General features: G+C 44.4%; 2 long non-coding RNA genes across 2 annotated transcripts; both read right to left on the bottom strand.

The window, feature by feature from the left end:
• Positions 1 to 8,209: 8,209 nt before the first annotated feature.
• On the bottom strand, positions 8,210 to 21,548 carry LOC107322886 (uncharacterized). Its single transcript, XR_004309410.2, has 2 exons — positions 13,840 to 21,548; positions 8,210 to 12,661 (listed from the first exon to the last, which is right to left on the bottom strand). It is a non-coding gene; the product is annotated as an uncharacterized LOC107322886 (long non-coding RNA).
• A 754-nt stretch (positions 21,549 to 22,302) lies between these two features.
• LOC146757811 (uncharacterized) lies at positions 22,303 to 24,326 on the bottom strand. Its single transcript, XR_014935755.1, has 2 exons — positions 23,121 to 24,326; positions 22,303 to 23,041 (listed from the first exon to the last, which is right to left on the bottom strand). It is a non-coding gene; the product is annotated as an uncharacterized LOC146757811 (long non-coding RNA).
• Between the last annotated feature and the right edge of the window lie 250 nt (positions 24,327 to 24,576).

Raw genomic sequence — 24,576 nt, 5'->3', positions numbered from 1 at the left:
TGCTGGGACCAATTCTGCTGTGTGTCTCCTTAGTATTTCCTACTCCCTGAAAAGGAGAGGCATCTATGGAGCTGGGCTGTCTGTGTGCATCTCCAGCCCTGGAGACTGAGCAGCAGGTACATTGCTTTTGAGCTGGGAGGGTGCTGTGCTTTAGAAGACTTGCTCACCCCCTGCTTCGAGCTGACCTGGCACCATTCACAGAGCCAGATAAAGAAACATAATTTGCTGTAATGCTTTTCTCCCCAGGCTGCTTCACTGTGCCTCAGACACAGTAGACAAATTCTGTCTGTCAAATTCAGTTGCATTTTACTCTGTCTCTTGTATTTGGGATCAGAGGTCAGACATTTATCAGACAAGCAACCAAATTACCAAATTACATTCTGAAAACAACTGAACAAAGAAAGCCACTCTGCCTGTGACTCTGTTTTAGGGGAAGCTTGGAGGGAAACTCCAGTGTTTTCTCTTGAAATTTATATTGGAGCATCCGCTCTCATTAGAGCCACCAGAACGTCTTCAGAAGTGCAATGCCTGAAGAGCAAAATATTCTCGAGTCTCCATTCTTAATAACGCTCTTAATGCCCTCTTTTCTGTTAAAAGTTGTGCCAACCACAAAAATGCATCACTTCCTGAACTGACAGGCTCCAGGAGCAAAGCCACCCCTGTCCTGATGCTCTGCTCTGCCCCAGGCGAGCAGGAAAGCATGGCTTTGGGCTCCTCCAAGGCAGCACTTTATTCTACCTGCAGATGGGATGAGCTGGCAGCAGGGGCTACCACTGGTCTGTTTCCTACCCAGTTAGTGTTATTAGCCTTGTGTGAAGTCATTTGGTACAAAAATTAGAGGAGATACTGAAGAAAGGCTTTGCAGTGCCATGCGGTAAGGTCTGCTGGCCAATGCACATTTATTTTAATGAGAATTCCCTAATATCTTCATCTGGCATGACCCAGCATACCCAAGAGGAGGAATTAATATGGAACAGTGCCTGCCTTCACAGCATGTCTGGCTAACTTCTGATGAGTCTAAGTTTCTCCCAAGATCCGCGCCGAGCTCAGCCCTATTGCAAGCTGTGGCCTGCAGGTTGGCCTTGTCTTAATGGGTGGCTTTTGAGGAAGAATGATGGCAGTGCCTGGAGACCATGTGGTACAGCAGGGTGGCTGTGTTTTCATTCACGGTTCCATCCAAATTACTGCCAGAGCCAGGTCATGGGGCACTGCTGGTCCCAGCCCTGCTGCAGGCTGCATGTCCCCATAGCAGAAGGTTTTTGCGTGCAGCTCAGTGTTGGTCTTTCCCTTTTGCATGCAGCTTGCAGATACTTCACCTTTAGGACTTGAGAACTGTACTTTCTAATTACAGATTCTTTGAAGACAAAGCATGGTGTATTTGCCAAGAAGAACAGAAGGATGGCTGAAAGGAACAAAGATGTAGCAGCACTCACTGTGCTCCTAAAGCCTGGGGGCTCTCACAGGAGCCCACTACAGACTGATTTGTCCACGAGGTCTCACACTGTTTGGAGCTCCTCTCCACCTCCACTCTCCACCTGCCTGCCAGGGCTTGGCAACTCCTCCCCATTGCTTCCTGAAGGCTGTGATCTGTGAGGTTTACATCCCCCTTTGATCCTCAGCTTAGCCTTGGGAAGACTGTACTTTGCCAGCCTGGAGAGAGAGGCAGAAGCAATCCTGAGTTGGCAACTCTTTATTCTTGTAGGGCCTGTGCATTATCTAGTCTTGAGTGGCTTTAAAAGCCCTTTTGATCTCCCTCCCACACAGATAAACCCTCAAGATGGGAAAGGAAGTCAAGTGAACAACCCCCATTGAAGATAACCATGCTTCTTCTAACTGCAAGAGTTGGTACTGACCTGAGTGACTTGAGAGGCAGCTTGCTTTTGGGCCAGGTCTGTCCTAGCAAGGGCACCATTCCCTTTTTGTCCATCCTAACATAGTGATTCAGGAGGCTCATTCCCTTCAGCTTTCTGTAGTCACTGGTAAAGGAGCTGTGCTTCCAGCAGAGCTTCACAGCTTCAACCTCTGCACTGTTAGTAGACCAGATAAAGGGAGCAGACTTTTAGCAAAGGGGACTGAGACTGACACGTGACGAAGGTGATACGATCTCCGTTGCAGCGTTCAAAGAAGTGCTCATTTTTAGCTAAAATGCCAAACCAAAGTCTTGACTGCTTGCAATAAATAAAAATGCTTTCTTTATTTTCTGCAAGGGGAAAGACCTCATCCCAAGGGCAATGACTACATTCTCCCATGAGTGAAGGCGTTAATGCTGTTGTACTGACTACATTTTCGTCTAAATTGCTGCTAAAAAATGTGATTTTTTTTTAACGTAATGACAGCCTTTTCCAGGAAAGCTTCAAAGTTGCAGCACAGTGCTTAAGCTCTTTAATAAGGAGCACCAGCACTGCCTAGACCATGCTAAAAAACAACTTTGCAGCTTAATAGGACAAAATGGTCCTGCTGAAGTGCTGAAAATTGGATTCCCAAATCTATATTTAGGCACTACATAGTACAGCTGAATAATGAACGATGCATTTCACAGCCTGTTTTAGCCACTCCGATTTGCAAATCCAATCTTAGTTTTCCTTTGGACACCACGAACAGCGATGGGATTAGTTTACCACTACATAAGCAGTAAATAGGTAATTACTTTTCCGTGCATTCATTAAAAATGTAACCAGAATTTATACATATAAATGACATGTAACAAAGTGTTTTTAGCAGGTTCATTTGGGATTCAGATTGCAAAGATGTTAATTGACATTTAATGGTTTTGTAATTGATCTCTGTCATCTTGCAGTGTGGAAAAATGCTAAAATGTATTTCAGCACAATGGAAAACAGCACAATGTAATGTAATATTAAACATATCATCAAGATACACATTTATTGCAGCTACAGAAAGCTAAACTAAACTATGCAGTAAGTAATTTGCCAGTTCAAGACTGTATTAATCTTCAGTATTTTGTTTCCAACCACCCACAGAATTTTAGGAGGCAACAATTTCAGATGGCAATTAAGGGAATGTGCTTATATGTAATGATGGGGCTCCACACTTGTATAGCATACCTAGCTCATTGCTGGTTTTAATAAGTATCAGTACATTTACAGATGCACCAACAATGACTTCTGTGAGTGGTGATGTCCATGAAATAGCTCTGTTTATTATAATAATTATCTGATGCTTGTACTTTCATAGCTCTTTTCAGTGACCCAGAACTGTAAGCTGAAAGCCTCTGTATTGCTTGGCCAAGTGTTTCTGAACAAATATACATGTATTTTGCCCAGGTAAAATATGTCTGGCACCTTGGAGCAGGGTGCTGAGGTTTGACATGAGGTTTGGCCTTTATAGCAGGATACATCATTTGTCATTTTGGTGACAATTGAGTATAATTCAGGTCCTAAGGGACATGGTGACCTAGCAGAAACAGAGAGCTGTTTCCACTCTACTATAAAAACAGAAAAGAAAGTACACTAAGAGGACTTGGCTGCAGTAATTGTCTCCAAACGCCTCCGTGCATCATTCCCACTTGCATCACAGTGAGCAAAGCACACAGGTAAGGCAAGTTGTGACCCAGTGCATGGTACCCATGTTTGCAGCTCTCTCCAATTCACTACCCTGGGTGAGCACTGCCTGCAGGAGGGCAGGGTACTGTCCTGCACAGAGCAAGAGCTCCACAGGCAGTTGGCATAATTACACCACTCTAGCATCCTCCAGAGCTTTAACATCAGTGGAGATGGGGGGGGGCTAATTTATACACAGGTGTGTGAGCTGGATCTTTGCTCTGGGGCTGTACGCTGTAACAGCCCTGCAGGTTGTTCCACCTACTAGCATAGGGTGCATGGAGCCGTCACAGGCACAGTGCTCAGCTAAATCCAACCATCCTCTGAGGCTCTTAGCAACTGAGCTGCCTCTATTGAGCTGCAGTCTGACGATAGAGTTTTCTTCCCAGTCTGTCTACAATGACTTTTTTTTGGTGGATTTTCCCTCACTGACTTCTGGTCCTGAGGAATGAGCTGCCACTCATGATCACCTGGAGTTTCAGTGCAGAAAGCCGGAGGAAAAAAAGGTTCTTTCAGAATATTGTTTCTCTGTGATTCTTTTTTTTAAAGGTAATACTGTCAGACTGAATCTGCGCAAAGTGAATTTGACTCTTTTTACATGTTGTGATATTCCCATTATTTGCCGAATGAGATCCCAGTTGAAAGGATTGATAGAGGTCAGTAACGCGCTCGGAGATTAATACGTCCGAGTCACTGGTTTCCCATCTGCCCTGTGTTTGTGTTTAGCAGATTAGTTGGGAGAGAAAACATTTAACATAATCTGCAGCTTGGGTGTAATGTGAACATATTCAAGATTTTAGCATTTACAGATGCCTAAGCCTGGTTTCTGTGCCCCTGAGGCAAACATACTCAGACTACCGCACACATGCAGCCTACCTGAGCACCTCATTTTGAAAAGCAAACACAGGAGAGCTTACTCACCGATGGCCATTTGCTTACTTTCAAGAAGCCCTGAACATATTAAAATATTGATGAGACTGGCAGGTCCCAGGATTGGTTCAGGAATGCTGAAAGAATCAAAAATTCATTACGATTTGTGTTTATTTGCTCTCGAGTTGTTTACTTTAACTTTTTATGAATTAGGAAAGTCGTATGTTTGGATCCAGGCATTTTAGAAGAGTATTTTGTGCAAACAAATTATTCTAATTAACTGCTCCAGTAACACGACTGTAAATGAACAGTAACCCAGAAACTGCTCAAATATGGAGACGATAGTTCAGGTTATCACTTTTCTCAGCAACGGTCTTTGTGGAAACCTCTAAGGATCAGCAAATATGGACTGTTTTCGACAGCAGAATGACATTGCCTTGGTTTGCAGGCTGGGCAGAATACAGATCTAAAATTATGCAGAAAAAAGCTGCAGCACCCCTGTTCTTCCCTGACTGTGGTTCATATAATTTTAATTGCAAGAACAGGAATACAGCTGCCCTCTGTTGATCTGAGGCCTAGATTGGTTATTCAACATGAGGAGGAGGAATATCATCCAAAACCAGTATGGTGGAAGTAATGAGGACAGCTGGAGCACCCCTGCTACCACAGCTGGCACAGAAGGGCACAGGTGATAACCAGACAGACAGACAGCCATCTCTGGAGGCCTGATGTAATTCATACTGTGTTTGAGCTGTGAGCTGAGGTTGTACAATGGTCTACCTCCATCCCTCCTCTTAAGATCACCAGCTAAGGACTGAATGGGCTGAAGAAGAGATGTTGCTCCCACTGTGGGTTGCCGGAGCTGAAGTGCATTAGTGGGGTCAGATAGAAAGTACGGAAGTTATTCCTGAAGATACAAACTTAACAAACATTCAGCCTAATCATTCATCCTGTCTGCCAAAGAAATTTCTCCTCCAGTGATCCGGAGCTGGGTTTGAGCACGGCTGGTGACCTTGGTTTCATGTTTGTGTATATAGACATATGTATAAACACAGAGGAGCGGTTACTATCTAGAGGTATGCTTTCAGGGTATGAATAATGTCAACAGCATTTCCCTTATTGATCAAACAACAGAGGACTGATGGCCAGTGCAACACACACCACACTGCCCATCTTGCATTGTCCAACTGCTTGGGGGAGAATGTTATTTTGCAGATCAGATGAAATGCTCATTCTGTTGCAGTGCTGTGCAGTGGTATTTATACTAACGCAGTGTATACCTGCAATAGATTACTCTGAACCAGACTTTATACTGTCAACCTAATTGAGATGTAAAGTCTGGGCAAGCCAATAAATGGCTGAGATGCACAATTGTAGAAGTCTATGGGTTTCAGGAATTAGGAAAGTCATTCATTCATTCCAGTAACAGAGCCTGGTGAACTCTTGTAAGCAAACTATTCATCTTCATTATACTTATTCCTTGTGCTGATCTGTGAAATCTTGGTTAATGCCATGACATTTCACAGATCCGTTTGCTGCTCAATGGGCCATGGGGCGGTTGTGTTTCTGCCAGTTGGATGGGTGTTATGGAGGAGGGACTGTTTGTAACAGGTAAAGGAAAACAAGCGTATCTGTGATGTGGGTGGAAAACAAAATCACTTCTGCTTTGTTATTCTTGTCACAAAAAAGACAGAAAAAAAAATCACCCCCATGCATGTTCCTGCTGAACAAATCAGGAAGATCGCTGCTAACAGAGATGGAAAATTGGAGCTTTCTGATTAAAAATCTGTTCAGTAATGTTCAGTTCTGGCTGTCAGCCTTACCTCATGCTTCCCTTGGCCAACCTTGCAGCAATTCATCTTGCCTCCCTAAAGCCCCAGCCTCCATGTGGCAGTTTTGCCCCACGAAGGATCATTCAGCAGCAGGGGACCTCTCACAGCAGGGCATCATTAAACTTTTGACTTAAATGAGCGCTTAGGGAAGTTGCTTTGAATAGCAGATTCCTTCTCCCCACTTTACCAAATGCCTCTGATGTTACCCCTGATGGAGAGCTTTCCAGATTTCTCTCATCTGATTTTTGTTACCTTTGTATTTCAGTTGTTATCACACTGACTGGAGGTGAATATGACAAAGCTGGTGTTTGTGTTGTGACATGATATGAAATGGAGACAAGCACCCCGGCAGAATTTAAACATTCACTGGGATATTGCCATTAATAAACACCACTGTGAAATGCTCCAGTGCTCCCTTCTGAAAGGTTCACTACGTGCTTTGTAAGGTGCACAAAGTGTAAATAATGATCAGTTCTCAGATTCTCATCCAGTCAGGAGAGATGCCAAGAGCTTGTGTGTTTATCTTCAGATCTATTGGGAAATTTCCCAAGAGCATGAGCTCTCAGACATTTAGTCAAAACATCCAGTGATAACTGTCTCCAGAACATTCAGCAGCTCTTTGATTGACATATTTCTCATCAACAAGTTGGCTTTGTTTACGTGTCGCTGAGAAGTACATAGGCAATGAGGGAAAAAATACCACCAGCCTTTTCTCTTCTTAGACTTTCTTCTTCTGTTAAGATGGGTTTTATTTCAGGAAGTGCTACCAGCCCAGATTTGTTAGCATTAACCAGCTGGGCTGTGTTGAAATGGCCATGCAAAACAGCCTGCAAATGCTCCTTGTGGAGGTTTCCAGAGGCTCTGAAGCACGATCAGCAGAAGGCAAAGAAAGCCTCAGTTTTCCTTCAGCCCACCTCTGCTTTCTGCACCGAGCACATTTGTGCCACTTCTGGTAATCATGCTTTTTAGAAAGCAGACTCTGTGTATCCTCAAACTGCACGCACTCCTGGATTCACTCCTACAGCTCTTCTTTGTCTGAAATAGGTTCTGCCTTCACATGCTGCTGGGAGAGCCCAGCTCATCCTTCTCAACAATGCTCATAGTACTGACTTACTGCCAGTAATTCTGCTGTAGCAGAATTTCACTTATGGGCATGCTGAATTTATTTTATTTATGGATTACAGTCATTAATCGGTGTTTTCTTATAGCGCTGCTCAACCCAGTGCCTAAATATGCACAAACCAAGCAGCTGGAGGAAAGAATTCTGCAGCTTTTTTCTTACCACATTAATTCATGCAGTGGGACTCAAACCAGTCTAGGGAGAATAGTCAGTATTGCCATGGATTCTAACTCTGAAAGAGTTTTCAACAGAATGAACTGTTTTCCATCTACTGCCTTCTTTGGATTTTCTTTTAGATGGGCCACAGCTTTAAAATATACCAACAAGCTGGGTCAGGATGAGAAATGCAAAGTGAGGAGAATACGGCTATGGAAACCCAGACAGAGGGTATCAGCAGATGGCTAAGTACAGAAAACAAACTATTACAACAGTAGCTTGCAAACCTCTCAGGTGAGGAGCTGTGTTGGCATCCCAAGTGAGGGAGGCATTTCAGCTCACAGTCCTGAGAGCTGCACCATGTGTCAATCTAATGATGAGATACCAGAAACCACTTTGTCAGTTGTTCCAGTTGCTCTTGGTCAGCCCTGGGTGCATGTTACCCACAGCATGGACATCCCTGCTTGCTCAAGCAATAGCACTCAGGTGCCTCAGATGAAAGCAATAAGCCCCCAGAGTTAATAACCTTGAAATGCCACTGCAAAGTCTATAATGCTATCCAGCAATTAGGGAAAGTTCTGTTTTTAAATTCACAGCTAGCAAGAGTTCTTGAAAAAAAAAAAAAATAATAAAAAACATAGCTGTTTTGGAACAGAAAAAAGGACAAGCTGTTTCAGTCATCATTTTATTACTGACTCACAAGGGAAATCAGTGAATTTACCAGTGGTTCATGCAATTCTGTTGCCAGCTTCTCCGAAAGGAAATGTCATGTATAGCAACTTGTTTTTCTATTGCAGCAATTAAAGTACATAGGAGGCCACAACAAAATCAATACAAAACTGGTAAATCCTTAATGAATGACAGCAAAATACTGATCTTCTTGCCTAAAGAAATGCCTGTCTATCTAAATGCCACCGTGTTCAGCAATAGAAGGCTTTTGTGGTTTATTTTTGAAGGATCTGCCATTTTTTAGCTTGTATTGATGGATGGATCACCAAGTGGCTCATGCTTCTTGCTTGAGTTTCCTTCAAGGGAACTATGTTCAAATGCAAGTTTTCAAGGCTTCAGAGGGTCCTTAGGCAATGCAGTTTTTGCTGGATGAGGAAGGTGCCTGGGTTGCTTTCTGTGAAGCCCTATGGAGCTCACCACTGAGTAGTGCTGGGGGAGCTGAGCACAGAAGGGAGCTCTCATGGTTTTGCTCCAGACTTTGGCACCCCATAGTCCTTCCCCTTTGGTGCCAGTATTGCATCCATTTCTCTTAACACAACCACACAAGACAACCAATAGGGCAGAGGTGGGCGTCAGTTTCCAAACTCAAAACCAGCACACAGCAAATTTTAAAATCAAAAAGATTTTTTAGCTGTGTATGACTTCTGAACATCTACATCAACCTTCTCCCTGTGGGCTGAGGAATATTCACACCTGACAGTGCACATATAGTTTTCCCCTCCCTATGGTTACGAACCAGTAATTCACTGAGGCAGATGCCACCTGTTGTCTCCAGCAGCTTCCTACCTGCCCTATGCAGCAACATGCAGAAGAGCTGTAGTAGCCAGGACAGCACAAACTCAGTATCTACATCACGTACAGAGCTCATAAATAAGTGCATATCAGCTCCATACCTTTCACTGATGTAACCTCATTTATTAACTTATTGTTATTACATTTCCACCCAGTCTACTGGTGTACCATCAGAACTGTAGCCAAATGCAGCACCAGCCAATGCTTTTGATCATGGCTGATGCACTGCATGCTATTTTGGGGTTCTTTCCCTTTTTTTTTCTTTCTTTCTTTTTTTTTTTTTTTTTTTCTTTTTTGAGCAGCCAAGTTGTTTCCTAGTGCTGGAATGGCTTGATCTGCTGCACTAAATGCTCATTGTGTCTGTCACATGCTTATCCTATTTCAGCAGCAAGAAATCGATAAGAATTGATTCGAGAACATCCAATCTTATCAAGTATCGAGTAGGGCGCTGAGACAATCGCTGAGCTGATGGGATAACATATAGATTTTAACAAGGCATGTAGCCCTGGCTATGACAAGCTTGTTTAAAAAGGATGGTTGGGCTCCAGGGCGTTAAATGTGCTCTTCCCCTGGCTTTCAGATGGTGCCAATTTCCACACTGGCTCTCTCTCAGCTAAAAGCAGAGTGTAAGCACACTCTATAGTCCTAGCAGAAGATTGCATAGGGAAGAGCAAAAGTGTTGCATTTAGAAACATCAGCGCTGCCAGCAAATGCTATTTCAGCAATTACCTATGTTTAGTAATTATGCTAATGTTGATTCTCAAAAGGCTGTTATTTGCTCAGCATGTTCTTCATACTTTATCTCTCTACCTGCCTAACCCTTTATTTTCACTCTAGCTATTACTGGTTGTTTGTCAAGTTAAGTGATGTTTGCAGTGCCAAGTGTTGTCAAGGTATTGTTGCCTTAGCTGAATTCCTATTTTTCCAACACCGGCTGCTGTGATTTTCTGCTCATCACTACTACAAGGCTTTGGGGATTGGCTTTCAATGCTTTCAACGGACTTTGGGTGCTGCAGGTGTTATTGGTTCTTCAGGCTGCAGGATGAACGAGCAGCTCCTGGGGTTGAAAACAACATGTTAGACAAAGTGTGATGGGCATTGATTTGGAAGTGCTGCCCTGACACATGAGGAACCTGTGTGCTGCTCACTGTGTGCTCCACCTTAAGCCAGAGAATTAACCATGAAGAGCCCATGGCCATGGCACACACTTCCCTAAATATGACCACAGCAAAAATTAAAGGACTGAAATCACATACCTTGAATAATCCCATCGTTTTGATCTGAGATCTTTAGTGAGGTGTGTGTGTGCTATCACTAATTGCCAGCCCACAGCCTGTACAGGAGTGTATGTGAGCATACATACAGGAGCTGGACTTGATGATCCTTTTGGGGCTCTTGCAACTCAGGATATTATATGATTCAATACTGACAAGGGTGTATGCACATAAGGAAAGGAAAGTGCTCAGTTACCTGCAAGTACAGGGCAATGTCAACCCACCAAGGGCAGCATGGTGTAAAGCAGATGAAGTCAATGGACACTATGGACAAACATCAGAGGCCATGCCCCAAGGACACACATGTTGCTACTCTCTGGCCTTGGCAGCATGCTTGTCAAAGATGCAACAGCATAAAACCGTAGTGTTGTGCATGGACAAGGAAAGAGACACCCTGCTGGTTGGGGAGGAACAGGGAAAAGCCAGCCTGTGTGCTTGAGATTGGGACACTGCATTGAAAGAGACAGTTCCAGAAGGAGAACAGCTGTATGGAATGGATGTGAGACCACCAGCCTCACTGTCAGAATAATAGGGGGTATATTTACTTTTATTAGTCCAGACGTGGCTTTGGAAAGCTTGGCTCCTTCTTCCAGCCTCACCACAACACATAGCAGCCTGAAAAGCAGTGGGCTGCATTGTGCACATTAATAAACTAATTTACTATGCAAGCAGATGCTGGTGTCAAGTAACAATTGTACCTTGCCTGAACTTCATGGACTCCAGCTTCTTTCTGTATTGATTTTTTTCTTCTTGTAATTTTCCACCATGTTCCTGCGGTTCAGGGAACAGATCAGGAGCCCTCCTGTGGTTAATTTAGCATCTATTAGCTTTCTATCAACTTATTTGTAAATTAATTGCTAGGACTTCCTTAGAAGGAAGAAATTACATCTGATCCTCAGTGCTCTGTATGGAGCGAAAGCCAACCTCTGAACAGGGCAATGCTCCCACGCCGGGATGTGCAATCTCTGCACACAGCAATGTTAGCACAGAGGCAGCTTGTTTAAAATGGTCAAGATAAGCAAGGTGCAGATAGGGCTGACTTGGCATACGTGTTCATTAACTTAGATGTGGGAGCTTTGAACTGAAGAGAGAAGCGATTAAGCTCTAATTGTATCTTCTTTAAGGGAGCGTGTGGAACATCCAAGCCTTTTGCAAGGTGGCTCTTTTTACACACATCACGTCTTCCTATGGATAAACAGCCCTTTATCTCACTTGACTTTTCTGTTTTCTTTTCCTTGTGAAATGCTGGATCTGATTTAGGTTCTAATGTAACACCCAGCGTACAGTGACTCAAAATTCAATAGATCTTTCTTGTTGTCACTTTCCTTTCGGAAAGTCTTCATCAATGAAACTCTTGCAGATGTTTTAAATGACCCATATAGAGTAGTGCTCTTTAACTGTGTAATCAGAGATGATTTACTGAATGCATTTCAGGGTGACTGCTGCATGTATTAAAGGACTGTTCAAGAAGAAGAGGAGAAAGCAGGTCACTAAGGTTTTTTTGCCCCCTCCAAGGGCAACCCAACGAGGTAGGAGCACTAACTGTATATGTATATTTCATCACTCTGGAATAGAAGTACCCATTAAAAAGCAGAAAGCCCAATGTGTCAGGCATTTGGAAACTTTCCACTTGCTGCAAGACCAGCAAAAATCACAGTCCAGAGTGATGGATCATGTGAGCTTGCTTCCTACACTGAGCACTGAATCATACATGCTATTTGTACACCCAATTTTTTAAACCAAATTGCATCTGCAGATGCATTTATCTGCTTTGCACATTCAATGGAAGCTCAGTTCAGGTAGTGAACTGCACATCTATCTTGTATTAAGGCTGGTTCTTCCCATAACATGAGTTACTTTTTTGTCTCAGGGCCAGCTGTAATAATATACACTTGTACAACACATTCAAGTCAACAAGAAGGTACAAGAAAATGTGTTGATCAGTAGCAGATCTCAGCAGGTATAGTTTAGAATTGCTCCATCAACTTTAGCTTGGTGCATTTGTGCCAGTTCAAGCAAACTGTAGAAGTTCAAATCAACCTTTTGCCTATTCTATGAGAGCATCTTGGATCAGGAGAGATCTCACATGTCACATGTAATGCCCCTGCAATGCTCAAACCCAAGAGACTGACATAATTACCTTCTCCCTGTTTCTTGGCTCCATGTATTTAAATCAACCTTGGAATATTATATGATTGAATCTCCTTTTGGATTAATCAGTTTCAAACAGACCTTTGTCTTTCTCCTCTGAAAGTCGTTCTGGCCCTACGTATCACCTGAGCTGTGGCCAAGATCAAGTCCTCAGCTGTACGTATCTCATAAATGAGCCTGTGTAAAAGAGGGGAAAAAAAAGAAAGAGAGAATTTCAGTGGTCTGTGTAAGGAATAGGGATTGCTGTAACACACTGAACTTACAATAGCTTGAAAGTGTGGAGATCTGATTCAGAAAAGAAATACGATAACCTGTGTCCAGAGGGAATCAGGGAGAGCCTTGGCCAAATCAGGAATCACTTTTTGGTGCTTCTTTGCTGTGATTCCTATAACATTAATTATAGTAACGCACTGGGCTGCAGAACTCCTTTCTTATAACACCAGGCCTTGTGCATGACTTAATCCACCCAAGGCCTCTTAATGAACTCATTATTCTTATAATTCCTAACCACACATGGGGAGCTTGCTGCAGTTTAGGGAGTTGCATTGAACTAATATATACTTAGGAGACAAAGGAAGCTATTATGGATAAACAAATACAAGCCTTTTAGGATCCAGGTGGCAACATCTAAATCAGCGAGAGGAGCAGATGCACGGGGAGGTACCCTTGTTCCAAAGCAATTTGTGAGTTCTGTGTGGCAGGGAGAACTAATTGCTCTCTTTGACCTGGGCTGAGCTGGTCCTGCTGGTACCCTAAACCTCCAAGCTCATACTCTGTGTATTAGGCTCTCTGGGACTTCCCAGTATTTACCTGAGCTTGACCCAGTTAAGCAGTAAAGCTGAACAGAAAATGGATCTTTTTCCTTTACTTTTTGCTCATAAAGTACCTATATCCTGCGGTTCCATCAGAATGCCCCAGAAGAGACAAATTGTTTTAAGCTCCTGATTTTTCTTACCAACAGGAATACCAGGGCACATCTTGCCCTCTCCTTCTAGGGGAAGCATAGTGTAATGAAAATCACAGTGTAGCTGTGCTTTGCCCAGCCAGTGAAGCCAACTGCAAGGGGCCGATGAGTACCAAGCTAAGTTCATGAGCCACCACCACTCCACACTGCACAGAGATTAAACGCTGTGCCTCCACCGTGTCTCTGCTTCTGAGAGGAGCTTTGTTTTTGTCACTGAAAACTGATTTTATTTTCTAAAGAAATGTGATTCTTTTACCAAAGATCTTCACTTAGTCACCAAGGTGAGGTCGTTCTTCTCCATAGAATGACTCATGATCCATCATGATCTCTAGTAGAAACTGGGTTACTCTTGGTAGCTCTCTCCTATTTCCTTTCCTTTAATATGACTCACTTTGAAAGTAGGTGGCCTTTCTTCTCTGGAAACAGATTCTACATTGGCTCTCCTCCATCAGCGTAGCATCCCGTAGTTCACACTTTCTGCTTCCGAAACGCAAGGATTTCTGCCACTCATTCTGGACTCCACAAACCTTGGTGCCTGGAAGGTATTCTACTGCCCATCGACCCAGTTCAACATAGGAAACAAGAAACAAAAAGCAAGGATTGCTCCATGGCTCCAGAACATTTCCCAGGAGGTCTCTCCCACCCCTGAGGGCAGCCCGCAGAGCTGCTGCAGGACCACAGCCTCCCATAGCCTCCCCCCTGCCCTCTCCCTCTGCTCTGCTTTCTACCAGTTTAGGCTTTGTTTTCTTTAAAATAAAATAAAATAAAATAAAATAAGTCTGCTGCTGCTGGATGGCAGAACAGATGCTGCAGAATTATGTTTTAAATCTGTCTTTACTCCCAGGCAAAACTCAATATTCAGGGGCACTGTTGGGTCAAAATTATTTCTTCGTGGCCTTTGGGTATTCATTAAATACATATAGCTGTGGCATTATTATCCCTTTTCAGTGATGTTATATTACTTTCAATAATAGCTACAATTTAGAAGGTGCAGATCCACCAAAGCAAAAACATACAATAAAGGCTTATAGCTAAACTGTAGCTCCATGAATTCAAGGGGCAAAAAAAGGCAGCGGCTTTCTGGTTGTATTAAGCTACAAGGTATGTGGGAGTTTAAGCACAAAGATCCTAATTCTGCTTTGGAAGCTCACACCTATTCCTAACACAGATACCAGGCCAATGGAGTGATGCTTTTTATTAAAGCACAAACTTCTTCCATGGCTGAAGTCCATTCACTTCTATAAGGGCTTTTGAGCAACCTGGTCTAGTAGGAGGTGTATAGCAGGGGGGTTTGAACTACGTGATCTTAAAGGTCCCTTCCAACACAAACCATTCTATGACTCTGTTTTTATATATTAAACACACTTAATCTTTGTTAGGGATGTTTAGAATGTTTTCTAAGTAAAAAACTCGTCTAAAATGACCAACATTCCCAGCTGGTCATAAGAAAAGGAGTGCAAAAAACAAACAAAAAAGTGAAAGCATGAAAACATTCCAAGTACTCGGTCCTCTTCAAGTGAAATCAATGCTATTTAGAAATGAAATTTGATGTAAAATCTTGAACTGAATTTCTGAATTTCCCATTCTGGAGTGGGTGTCTAAACACCCCTGTGATTAATATTTTCATGTCTGCTTAGCCAGATGGATGCCTGATGGAAGACAGAAACATAACAGCCACGTAAATAAAAATGTATTTACTAAGGGCTCTGCCAAAGCAGGGAGATTTCCTGCCTGAAAGAAAAACAGCAAAGCTTGAAGAGGGCAGGGGTGGTGGTGGTGTAAATAACCATGTCCCAGTTTTGGCTGGGATGGTGTTAATCTGCTATTTAGCACCTGGTGCTGTGCTGCAGTTTGGATTTAGGATTTCTAGCTGAGCACTAGGAGCTGGGAGGGAACACAGCCAGGACAGCAGGGACATTCCATGCTATATGGTGCCATATTGAATGATAGCACCGGGGGAGCTGGGTGAGGGGGTGCACTATTGTAGGCTTTGGTGGGCTGGCAGCAAGAAACTGCATCATGCATCACTTGTTTGGGGGATTATTATCATTATTATTATTGCTGTTACTGCTGTTATTATTTTCCATTTGATTTCTGTCTCACTAAAGTACCTTCATCTCAGCCCACAGTTTTTATCTTTGTCCCATTCTCTCCCCCACCCCACTGGAGGGGCAGCGAGTTGATCACTTCGTGGTGCTGGGCTCCTCCTGGGATAAACCATGGCAAATTGTCATAGGAATGTTCCCAGACGTGAGGCTCAACAGAATGCTGAATAGTCAGAAAGTTGTGGGAGGCATTGCTGTGTATCCAGAACACTGTTATCTGGTATCCACTGCAAACACAACTTACTTATTATATAAGGTTGCTGAAAGAGCACCTTCAAAACAAATCCATTGGTCACCTGGGCAGAGGTAATGGGGCACCAGAGAAGCTGTTCAATATCACTTAAACCTAATTTGCCAGCTTACCGATATCATCATTTATCTTTTATTACTTTGGGGTCTGGCATGGGCTTCATGCCGCTCAGCTCAGCAGTACCTGCGGGCACATGCTAATCCAGGATGAGATTCAGCTTGTTTTGTAACGATTCAGTGAATTCAAGCTGCTCTCACTGGACTGAGAATATCCACTGTGAGTGAGGATGGTGCCTGCCTCCTTCAGAAGCTCATCTCGTTCATCTCACAGGAGGTCTGAGGCTCAGCCCAGCGGTGTTATTCACGGGCAGATGGGCCAGGACAGGGCACACAGGGAGCAGAAGCAGCACTGAGGGATGCAGGACCCTACCCATCAACCGAACACCAAACCCTAACAGATGTCAGCCTGATTTCACACACCAACTCTGGGCTAAAATGTGTGTGAGAGTACAGATGGACTTCAGCACATAACAGGCAAACATGAGAACAGGCAGCTCACAAAGGGAACCCTGCACGCAGACAGAGTAAAAAATATCAAACCTGCCTTCTGCTCTCTCAATATTGCCAGCTTTTGTTGCCCATCAGTTCCATTTTCCTGCAAGCTTTTGCTTTCTGTTTTGGCTCGTTACTGCGCAACCCATGGGAGGAATGAAAAAGGCTGTTTTGTTCTCCTCCAAACAGCTCATTCAGGTTCACCTATGAAAAGATGCCCACAGAATGCTTGCTAACAGCAGGGCAGGTTGTGCTGCGACAATCACTGCCACTCAAACAGGATTGGTCAACCTACCTGAGGGAGATTCAGGTTGGATATTATGACAAGATTTGTTTTAATAAGAGCGGTGATGCAGTGGCACAGATGGTGCAGTCACCATCCCTGGAGGTGTTTAGGAACTGTGGAGATGTGGCACTTGGGGACGAGGTTCAGTGATATGGTGGTGATGGGCTGATGGTTGGACCAAATGATCTTAGTGGTCTTTTTCAACATTAATGATTCCATGGTTCTGTGAAACCTATCATACCTGCCTGGTTCACTGTCCTTAGCTAAAGACACTGAGTTGGGGCAGATACGTGGAAAGTTTAACACAGCACAGCTTCAATCCATAAAGAACCAATAAAGGCTACAGGAATACCAACAGTGCATAAATCATTCATAACAATCGATAGCTATATTCCTCCAATGCTTTATTTCCAATGAATAATTCCACCACTTTGAGTTGTCAGCCATAGGCAGAAAAGCTGTGAGAGGCTCTGAAAACTTCCCAAAGTATGGCCTCCTGCAGCTGTTCTACCCATGGAGGCTTTTGATGGGCTTTCAGAAGCAGGTGAAGAATATAGGAAATCCACAGGCAGTGTGACTCCAGAGCAACACTGACAGCCTGCAATGGAGTCAGGAATGGATAAATAATGTAGAAAATGAGTTGGCAAGGGTAAAGAGATCTCCCCTAAATTGAAGTGAGCAGACAGACAAAGAATAGAGGGGGATAGACACCAAGGGAGCTGTACAGCCAGGATATGCATGTGTCTCCTGAGATGTACATGTGTCTCCTGAGGTACACATGAGCCTCCTGAGATACACATGCCACTTCCTGCAGTTTCAGAAAGTTAATAGTGGGAACTGAGATTGTTGGAGGGTTTGTGTGTGTGTGTGTATGTTTTTTGCTCTCCAAAATGCTACTGGCAGACACTGTATGAGAACTCCTTCATAAGTAGTTCCTTTGCACACAGAAGCACAGACACAGAGATGTCTGATGACACCATGAGAGCAATCCTGCTCACAGGATGACATCTTTCCTCATCTGACCTTGCCTGCCTGTAGACACTACCTTGCTCTTGTGCCATTCATACCCATTCTGAAGTTAAGCTGCATCCAAACCTGTATAACTCAACAACCTGCTGCAGCCAGAAGGAGCTAATGTACTGGGGCTATGAAAACCAGCAGCCTGCAATGCATCTTCCTCTGGACGCCCTTGGTTTGGAAATACCAGAAAAAGTTGTATAGCAAAGCCCATGAGAATGGTGAGGTGCTGGAAAAGGCTGCCCAAAGAGGCTGTGGATGCCCCATCCATCCCTGAAAGTGTTTAAGGCCAGGTTGGATGGGACCCTGGGCAGCCTGGACTGGTATTAAATGTAGAGGTTGGTGGCCCTGCCTGTGGCAGGGGGTTGGATCTCCATGATCCTTGAGGTCCCTTCCAACCCAGGCCATTCTGTGATTCTTTTGCTGGGAGAGGAATTTGTTTTCTTTTTGCTTCATCATGGCTGGGCCAAAGTGACCCACTTCTGGAAATGGGAGATAGCATGGAAGCTTTTTTTCTGAGTGGCACAAGTCCTTCCTAGTGCTCCTACTGTTGGCCACAGCCTTATTAGAAAAACTGCTATGAATCTGGCAACCGCACTCTGTCTCAAAGCCTCTCCTTTGTCTGCCTCTGCCTGCCAGCGTGGTGACACTCCATCCCTTCTGAGAGCCCTTGTCACCTCCTATCGACTAAGTGCCACCACACCGCAGCCGCTGCAGACAGTGCTGACAGCCATCCTTCACCCACAGATGGACTGCAGGAGCCGCACAGTCATGGCACCTCTTTTGCAGCACTGAGGAAGTTCTTGCAGATTTCAGCATGCAGTGCTTGCGTGAGCAATTCTTTCATTCATTCACAGTGTGAGCAGAGCAGGATCCATATGAGCAAGCACTGTCCTGCTCTCATTTACATGCAGCTGAATGCAGTCTCTATCTATCTGCTGTTTTCTCACCACACCAGCATAGCCCCACATGTAAATACTGATGCCTCCACTGTATGCCCTCCTATACTTACTGGTGTGCACTCTGGGGAAACCCATGCAGCCATTCCTTAGCAGTTCCCCCTCTTGTATCCATGCTTAGGTTTAAAAGCAATGAGATGAACTGCAGTCCAGAAATGGCTGGGAGTATTTTCCTTGTTGACTGCAAAAGGAGCCTAAGAACTGAGTGCAAGTGTAGGTGCCCCAAGCTAGGTGAGCTATCTGCTGTCCCACATTCACATCTACATTCAGTGCTGTATGGGGACACCCAGCCTGTGCTCCATTGCCAACAGAAGTGTGTTAGCACTGACTGCTCTAATGAGCATATGATGTGTTCCAAAGGGCACGTTGATTCCCAGCCCTATCAACATGGTTGCACAGCACCCAGGGACTGAGCAAGGTGCTCCCACTCAACAAACCCAACTAAGAAGCTTCAGCCCAAGGTTACACCACAATGCAAAGAGATGCTGTGCCCTAGCAAGAGCCCCTGACTTCCACTCACCCTTCTTAACCACTAAACCATATTTTCTATACAACTATGTTGACATAATAGCATCTTTCAGGCTTCTGCCATTCATCTATCATGTATCAACGTCATATTCTGATTCCTGAAGTACATTTAATCTGCTCTGACACCCATAATTTTCATGTTACCCCTTTATTGTGGCAATTAAACCAGCTTCCAACCCATTCTCTTAGGCTTTAAATCTATGGTTTGAGCACCAGTTCTGCAGCAGCCTCAGTTCCTTCACAGTTGCAGAGTTTAATACATGTTTATGTTCAGCTCACGTGGCACCCTCAACACATGCTTTATTTCTGTCAACCACAACTCCCTGCTGAATTTAGATTGCAGCCCAGACTCACTTTGCATCCCCACCACAGGAAATATGAAATTGTATGACCAAAACGGGGCTGATTCCTTCAAACTTTGACAGCTGGCTTATGTTCCATAGCTTTTTACATAAAGATTTAAAAAAATATATAAAAAATCCTATCTATCATGATTGTAGTTATTCTCATTACAATGCATGTAAATTCATAATCCAGTGGGTGTGAGAAATAGACAGGGGGAGAGAAAAATCCTAATGAAAAACCCAATAGAGCGTGCAATGCTTCTGCCTTACATTTTTAAGAAGTTGTCCATCTTCATGGTCTTCAGAACCACTTATAGTTTATTGCAGAGTAGGTCAGTGAATGCTTTTTCTTGCACGATTTAGATACTAACAATAACAATAAAAGCTAATAGGAAAGCTTATGCCTTTGTGCTGGATTGGATGAAAGCAAAAAAACTTGGTGCCCTGCAGCAAAAGGCAGCCCCACCTGGCTGCAGTCCTTCCCATAGCAGACCCAGGAGGGCAGAGCATGGCACAGACCAGCCAAAATACTGTATGGGGCAGCTCCAGGAAAACTGCTCTTCTCCCAGTTCCTGTTGTGAACAGGAAGCTCACAGTGATGCTGAAGCTCAGGTAGGAGTTGTTGGGCAGGAGAGCTGCAGCTGCAGCTGCAGTGCCAGCCCCAGCCATCCGTCAGGCCTCTATTAGCACTGTTATCACCACATTTGTCAGCGGGTAATGTTTTGCACAATCAAGGGGTGATGGATTAGGCTTCATTTGAAAGGAAGGGTCAGGCTTCATGAGGATTAGATCAGAGCAGCTTGCAAGAGTCCCAGGGGTGCTGCCTGGTCATGACAAAGTCCCAGCCCAGCAGTTCTCTTCTTGTCTGTAAGACAGTGACCAAATCCCTCAGGGAACAGCTCTGAAGCCACTTTCAATCTTGTCTCTGAAGGATGTTTATAAAATAATATATGACTATTTGACATTTACGCAGTTCTACCATGAAAGAAGAACGTGATAAATCCAATAAGCCATCAGAAGCTGGACCAGCAAAATCACAGCACCCCACTTTCCATCCACTCTCAGCTCCTGAAATGAGTCACAAAACCCCGGAATCAAAGGAGAAAACATTCAAACCTTGCTTCTCCTGTGTGTCAGAGCACATTTCCTGGTAGGAGCCAGCATTGTTGTGCCAATTGAGTGCAGGAGAGATGCTCCTCCCTTGATCTGTCTGCAGAGATCTGTCCTTAGGGGGGCCTGCTGGTGCTCAGTGCTCCTCATTCTGCATAGCTGCCCTCAGAATACCTTTCATCATTTGAAGCAGAGAGTGCCGAGGGCCTCTGTGTTCCCAATTCACAGCAGAACTCAGCTCTGTGGGTCTGTTTTGTCCCAGCACAGGCCTCGTCTCAGGTCCCAGGGCAGAGCTGATGCACAGCTCTATTATTACATGTACTTTAATAGGCCTTCTACAGAGAGTCAGAACTACTGAAAAAGGTGTTCTTGCAGTTTTATGATCATTTTTGGCACAATAAAATCATGAAGAAAGTCACAAGTCTCACCCAGACTAGCTCCATAAAGCTCTAATTTTCAGACTCAGAGGAAACATGAAATCTTGCTTACAAAATGGACTGGAATGAAACCAAGCCTGCATTACACAGAACACATTTAACCTGTCTTCTCCTTTGATTTCATTTGCAGGGCTGTGCTGGCACCTTCCTTTAGGTTTCTTCTTCTCTGCTTCCTTGGATGACTCAATATGTTGCCCAGGGAAGCTATGAGTGCCCCATCTTGGGCAGTGCTCAGCACCAGTCTGGATGGAGCCCTGGGCAGCCTGCTGTCATGGAAGATGTCCCTGACCATGGCAGGGGATTAGTTTCAATGATCTGAAGGTCCCTTCTTACTTAAACCATGCTGTGATTCCATGATGGCTTGGCAGATTGATGATCCAAACTGACCTCATGGGTTTGGATTATATTTAGCCTTCTCTGCTCCACAATTCCAGTTCCCAACTGCTGGAAGTGTTATCAGCCAAGAATGGAGATTCACAGCAAAACCAAGAAATATATATATATATATATAAAGAAAAGGATGGATTTCAATGAATCCATTAATTAATCTCAGCCCTTCAGAGCTGCTACCTTCAGGTAACAGATCTTAATCTCAAGGCAGTGATGCGGGGGCTGGGTGCCCTACTACTACAGCATGTGCTGATCCCAGAGCTGATGGAGGAGGCAGGAGGGGTGTGAGACCATCAGCAGCACAGTGGTTTGGTATCCCATCCCCTGCTGGCTGGTGAGACAGGCTTCCTCCCCTTGAGGGCTTGAGAGAGTTCAAGCAAAGCTGCTCTGACAGAACATGGGCACTGCTGCTATGCCTGTCCTTGCCCAGGGGGAGGGCTGCATGCTCAGGCCAGCAAAGCAGCATGAATGTGCTGCCAGAGCCTACAAATGTGTCTGGCTCCCATGGTGTGTTCAGGACAGGCTGGTTCTGAGCAGGCCCTGCCCCAACAGAGCCAGCCAGGCCCCAGCCCTGTGCACAGCATCCCTCATCCTTGCACAGATTTGGCTTCATTTGTGCAGCCAGGTGTGCACAGTGCCAAGGCAGCCTTTTGGTGCAGGGCTTGGGGGAGCACAAGCTGGGTTGCACCCACTGGGTTCTGTGGGGTTTCATCCCATTCTCCTGTGACAACCAAGACAAGCCTTTGAGTTATTTCCCACAGTTAGCAAGAACATTTCTCTAGTTAGGCTAACATTGATGCTGTCTTATTAAATTGGACTGGTGATATGTAGCAGCTTGCTACTCAGGACCACGAGCTTCTTCATTAGTATTGTCATCTTGTCATCAATTAGCTTTTAATTAATGTGAATTTAATCTTTTTCTCTCCTAATGGGGAAAGGGAAAGAATGGAGTAATCAGCAGGTAGATGCAAAGCAGCCCCAACCACAACTTCATGGAGCAAACTGAGCCACCAAACACTGGTGGCACTTTCTAAAATGCACTGTAACCATTATGAAAAAGATGATCTATATTAATTTCTAGTGCCCTCTCCAGAGCACCTGTAAGAACAGGTGATTCCGTGGTGTTTGTGTGCCTGGCCTGAAAGTACACGGTGAGGTGAAGGATGAACAGTGCAGTGTTGAAACCAGAGGATAACTATGGCAGTCCAGAAAGAGGGTTTTAACCCATTAGGGGGGATATTCTAGACATAGGGCCATTTGCTTCCTTCAAGTTAAGCAGTCTTCACTTAGTTGTACTTCTGTCTATAAGCACCATTTCAAACTGAAGGAGGGAAACAAAACAGGAATTTGTGGGGAGAACCCCAAACATACCTGCACCCTCTTGGCTTAAGCACTGCTGGTGTAGGCAGCCTCAGATAAATATAGTTGGAGGAGACTACATGGTTGTAAAAACCAGTGTCCTTATTCTGAATGCAATACCAGTCACACCTCTGCTGGATCGGTCTGATTGCTGGGGTTTCCTTGAGGACTGCTCCATAATTCCTCATCCAGTGGGCAATCTTGTCCTCTCCTCTTGCCACAACAGCATCCCCATCAGTCTGTCTTTAATGCAAGTTCTAAAAAAGGCCAGAATTTAAGTCAGAATTAAATACAAATGTTGGGCTTCTCCCAACTCTTTTTGCCTCTTGAAATTACCTTTCAGTTCAGTCCCAAGCTGAGTTATTCAAAGCCAATGGGAAATGAAAATCGCAGTCCATAGAGCGCTAATGGTTACCTAAGAGCAGAAAAAAGTAGGAGGAAGATTTATCCTTCCTTCATCCCTAAATCCACCTGAATTGAGAAGAGCAATAAATCAACAGGTCTGATGATAGTTTCTCTTCCAGCTCAAGCTTATCATCCCATTTTATCCATCTCATCATCTTGTGGACCTATAGACTGACGATAAATAGGCAGCTCCAGAAAGACTTGAGATGACATTTAAAGAGAAGAATGTCTCCCTTCTCCCTGCTTGCTTATGCACACTGACTCCACTCCAGAGTCATCTGTACACCTGTACATCTCTTGCCACCTATCTAAAGTGAAATAAAAGCCAAATAAATCCTGGCAGGCTGAGGTGAGGGTAGGCTCAGCAGTCCTGAGCAGTGACACCAGACATGGACTCAAGGGAGCTGACCTGAGGACATGCCCAGAGACATTTCCTTCAGTGACACCCCCAGGAGACATCACCCCACTGTACATATCCTCTGCTTTTCATCCACAACATGCTGCTGGGGAAGAGCAGATATGAGGATAGAAGGACATATGCTCCCCTTTGGCTTCTTGTTTTCCCCCTCTAGGTTCCCATTTTGTCATATTACCTCTCAGACTTGTTTATGGATGCGGGAAGAATTGCAGAAGATGAGATCAAGTGCTCACCCAGCCCTGCACATTGCCAGGGGTATCACCTGCAGCCTCACCTCCCTTTTAGCTCAGGGACTTTCTGGACACTGCCATGGCCTGTGAATTCTCAGGCACCACCACATCCCCTGGGTACATCTCTTGACACTGCATAGAAAAAATCATCTCTCTCCCAGCCAAAGCCCTATAGAAATACTATGCCCTCAGGCTGGCCCTGCTTGTGGCCTTTCATCCCTGTTAGCAACTGCTATCAGCAAAATTAAAAGCAAGGTGCTTCTCCTGGAGATTATAATGTATTTAGAGCCATGACCTTGTGTTATGGTTAGCCACGCTTGCAGGCCTGTAACTCTTCCTGAGTTACTTCTGTTGTCTCTGTGACTGTCGTTCCTATTTGTCCCTCAGGCTCTAATGAACATCTCTGCCAGAGCACAGCCAGCTGCGAACTGCCTTGATGGCTGCGTGGTGGGGAGGGGAGAGGAGCAAGGAGAGGCTGATTGGGCTGAGGCTGCACGGGAAATACAAAACAGGACATAAAATTGACGTCTGCAAAACCTCATCTCAACACTCACGTTGCTGCGTCCTATTGAGGGTAAAAACCAACTCTAAACCCGTCACTTGGAAATCTGCTAATAAATAAATATTCAGAGATTGAATGATCTTTTCTTTTCTACAGGATTTTCCTGCCATGAGCCTGACTTGGAAGGCATTCCTGCAGGCACTGAGCCAAGGAGTTATAGGAGGAGGCAGTTCTCCG

Source organism: Coturnix japonica, chromosome 19 (assembly GCF_054131305.1).
Source record: "Coturnix japonica strain WE chromosome 19, WE-NBRP24, whole genome shotgun sequence".
NCBI classification, from domain to species: domain Eukaryota; kingdom Metazoa; phylum Chordata; class Aves; order Galliformes; family Phasianidae; genus Coturnix; species Coturnix japonica.
Note: the sequence above shows the minus strand (reverse complement) of the source record. Positions and strands in the feature narration are given on the sequence as shown.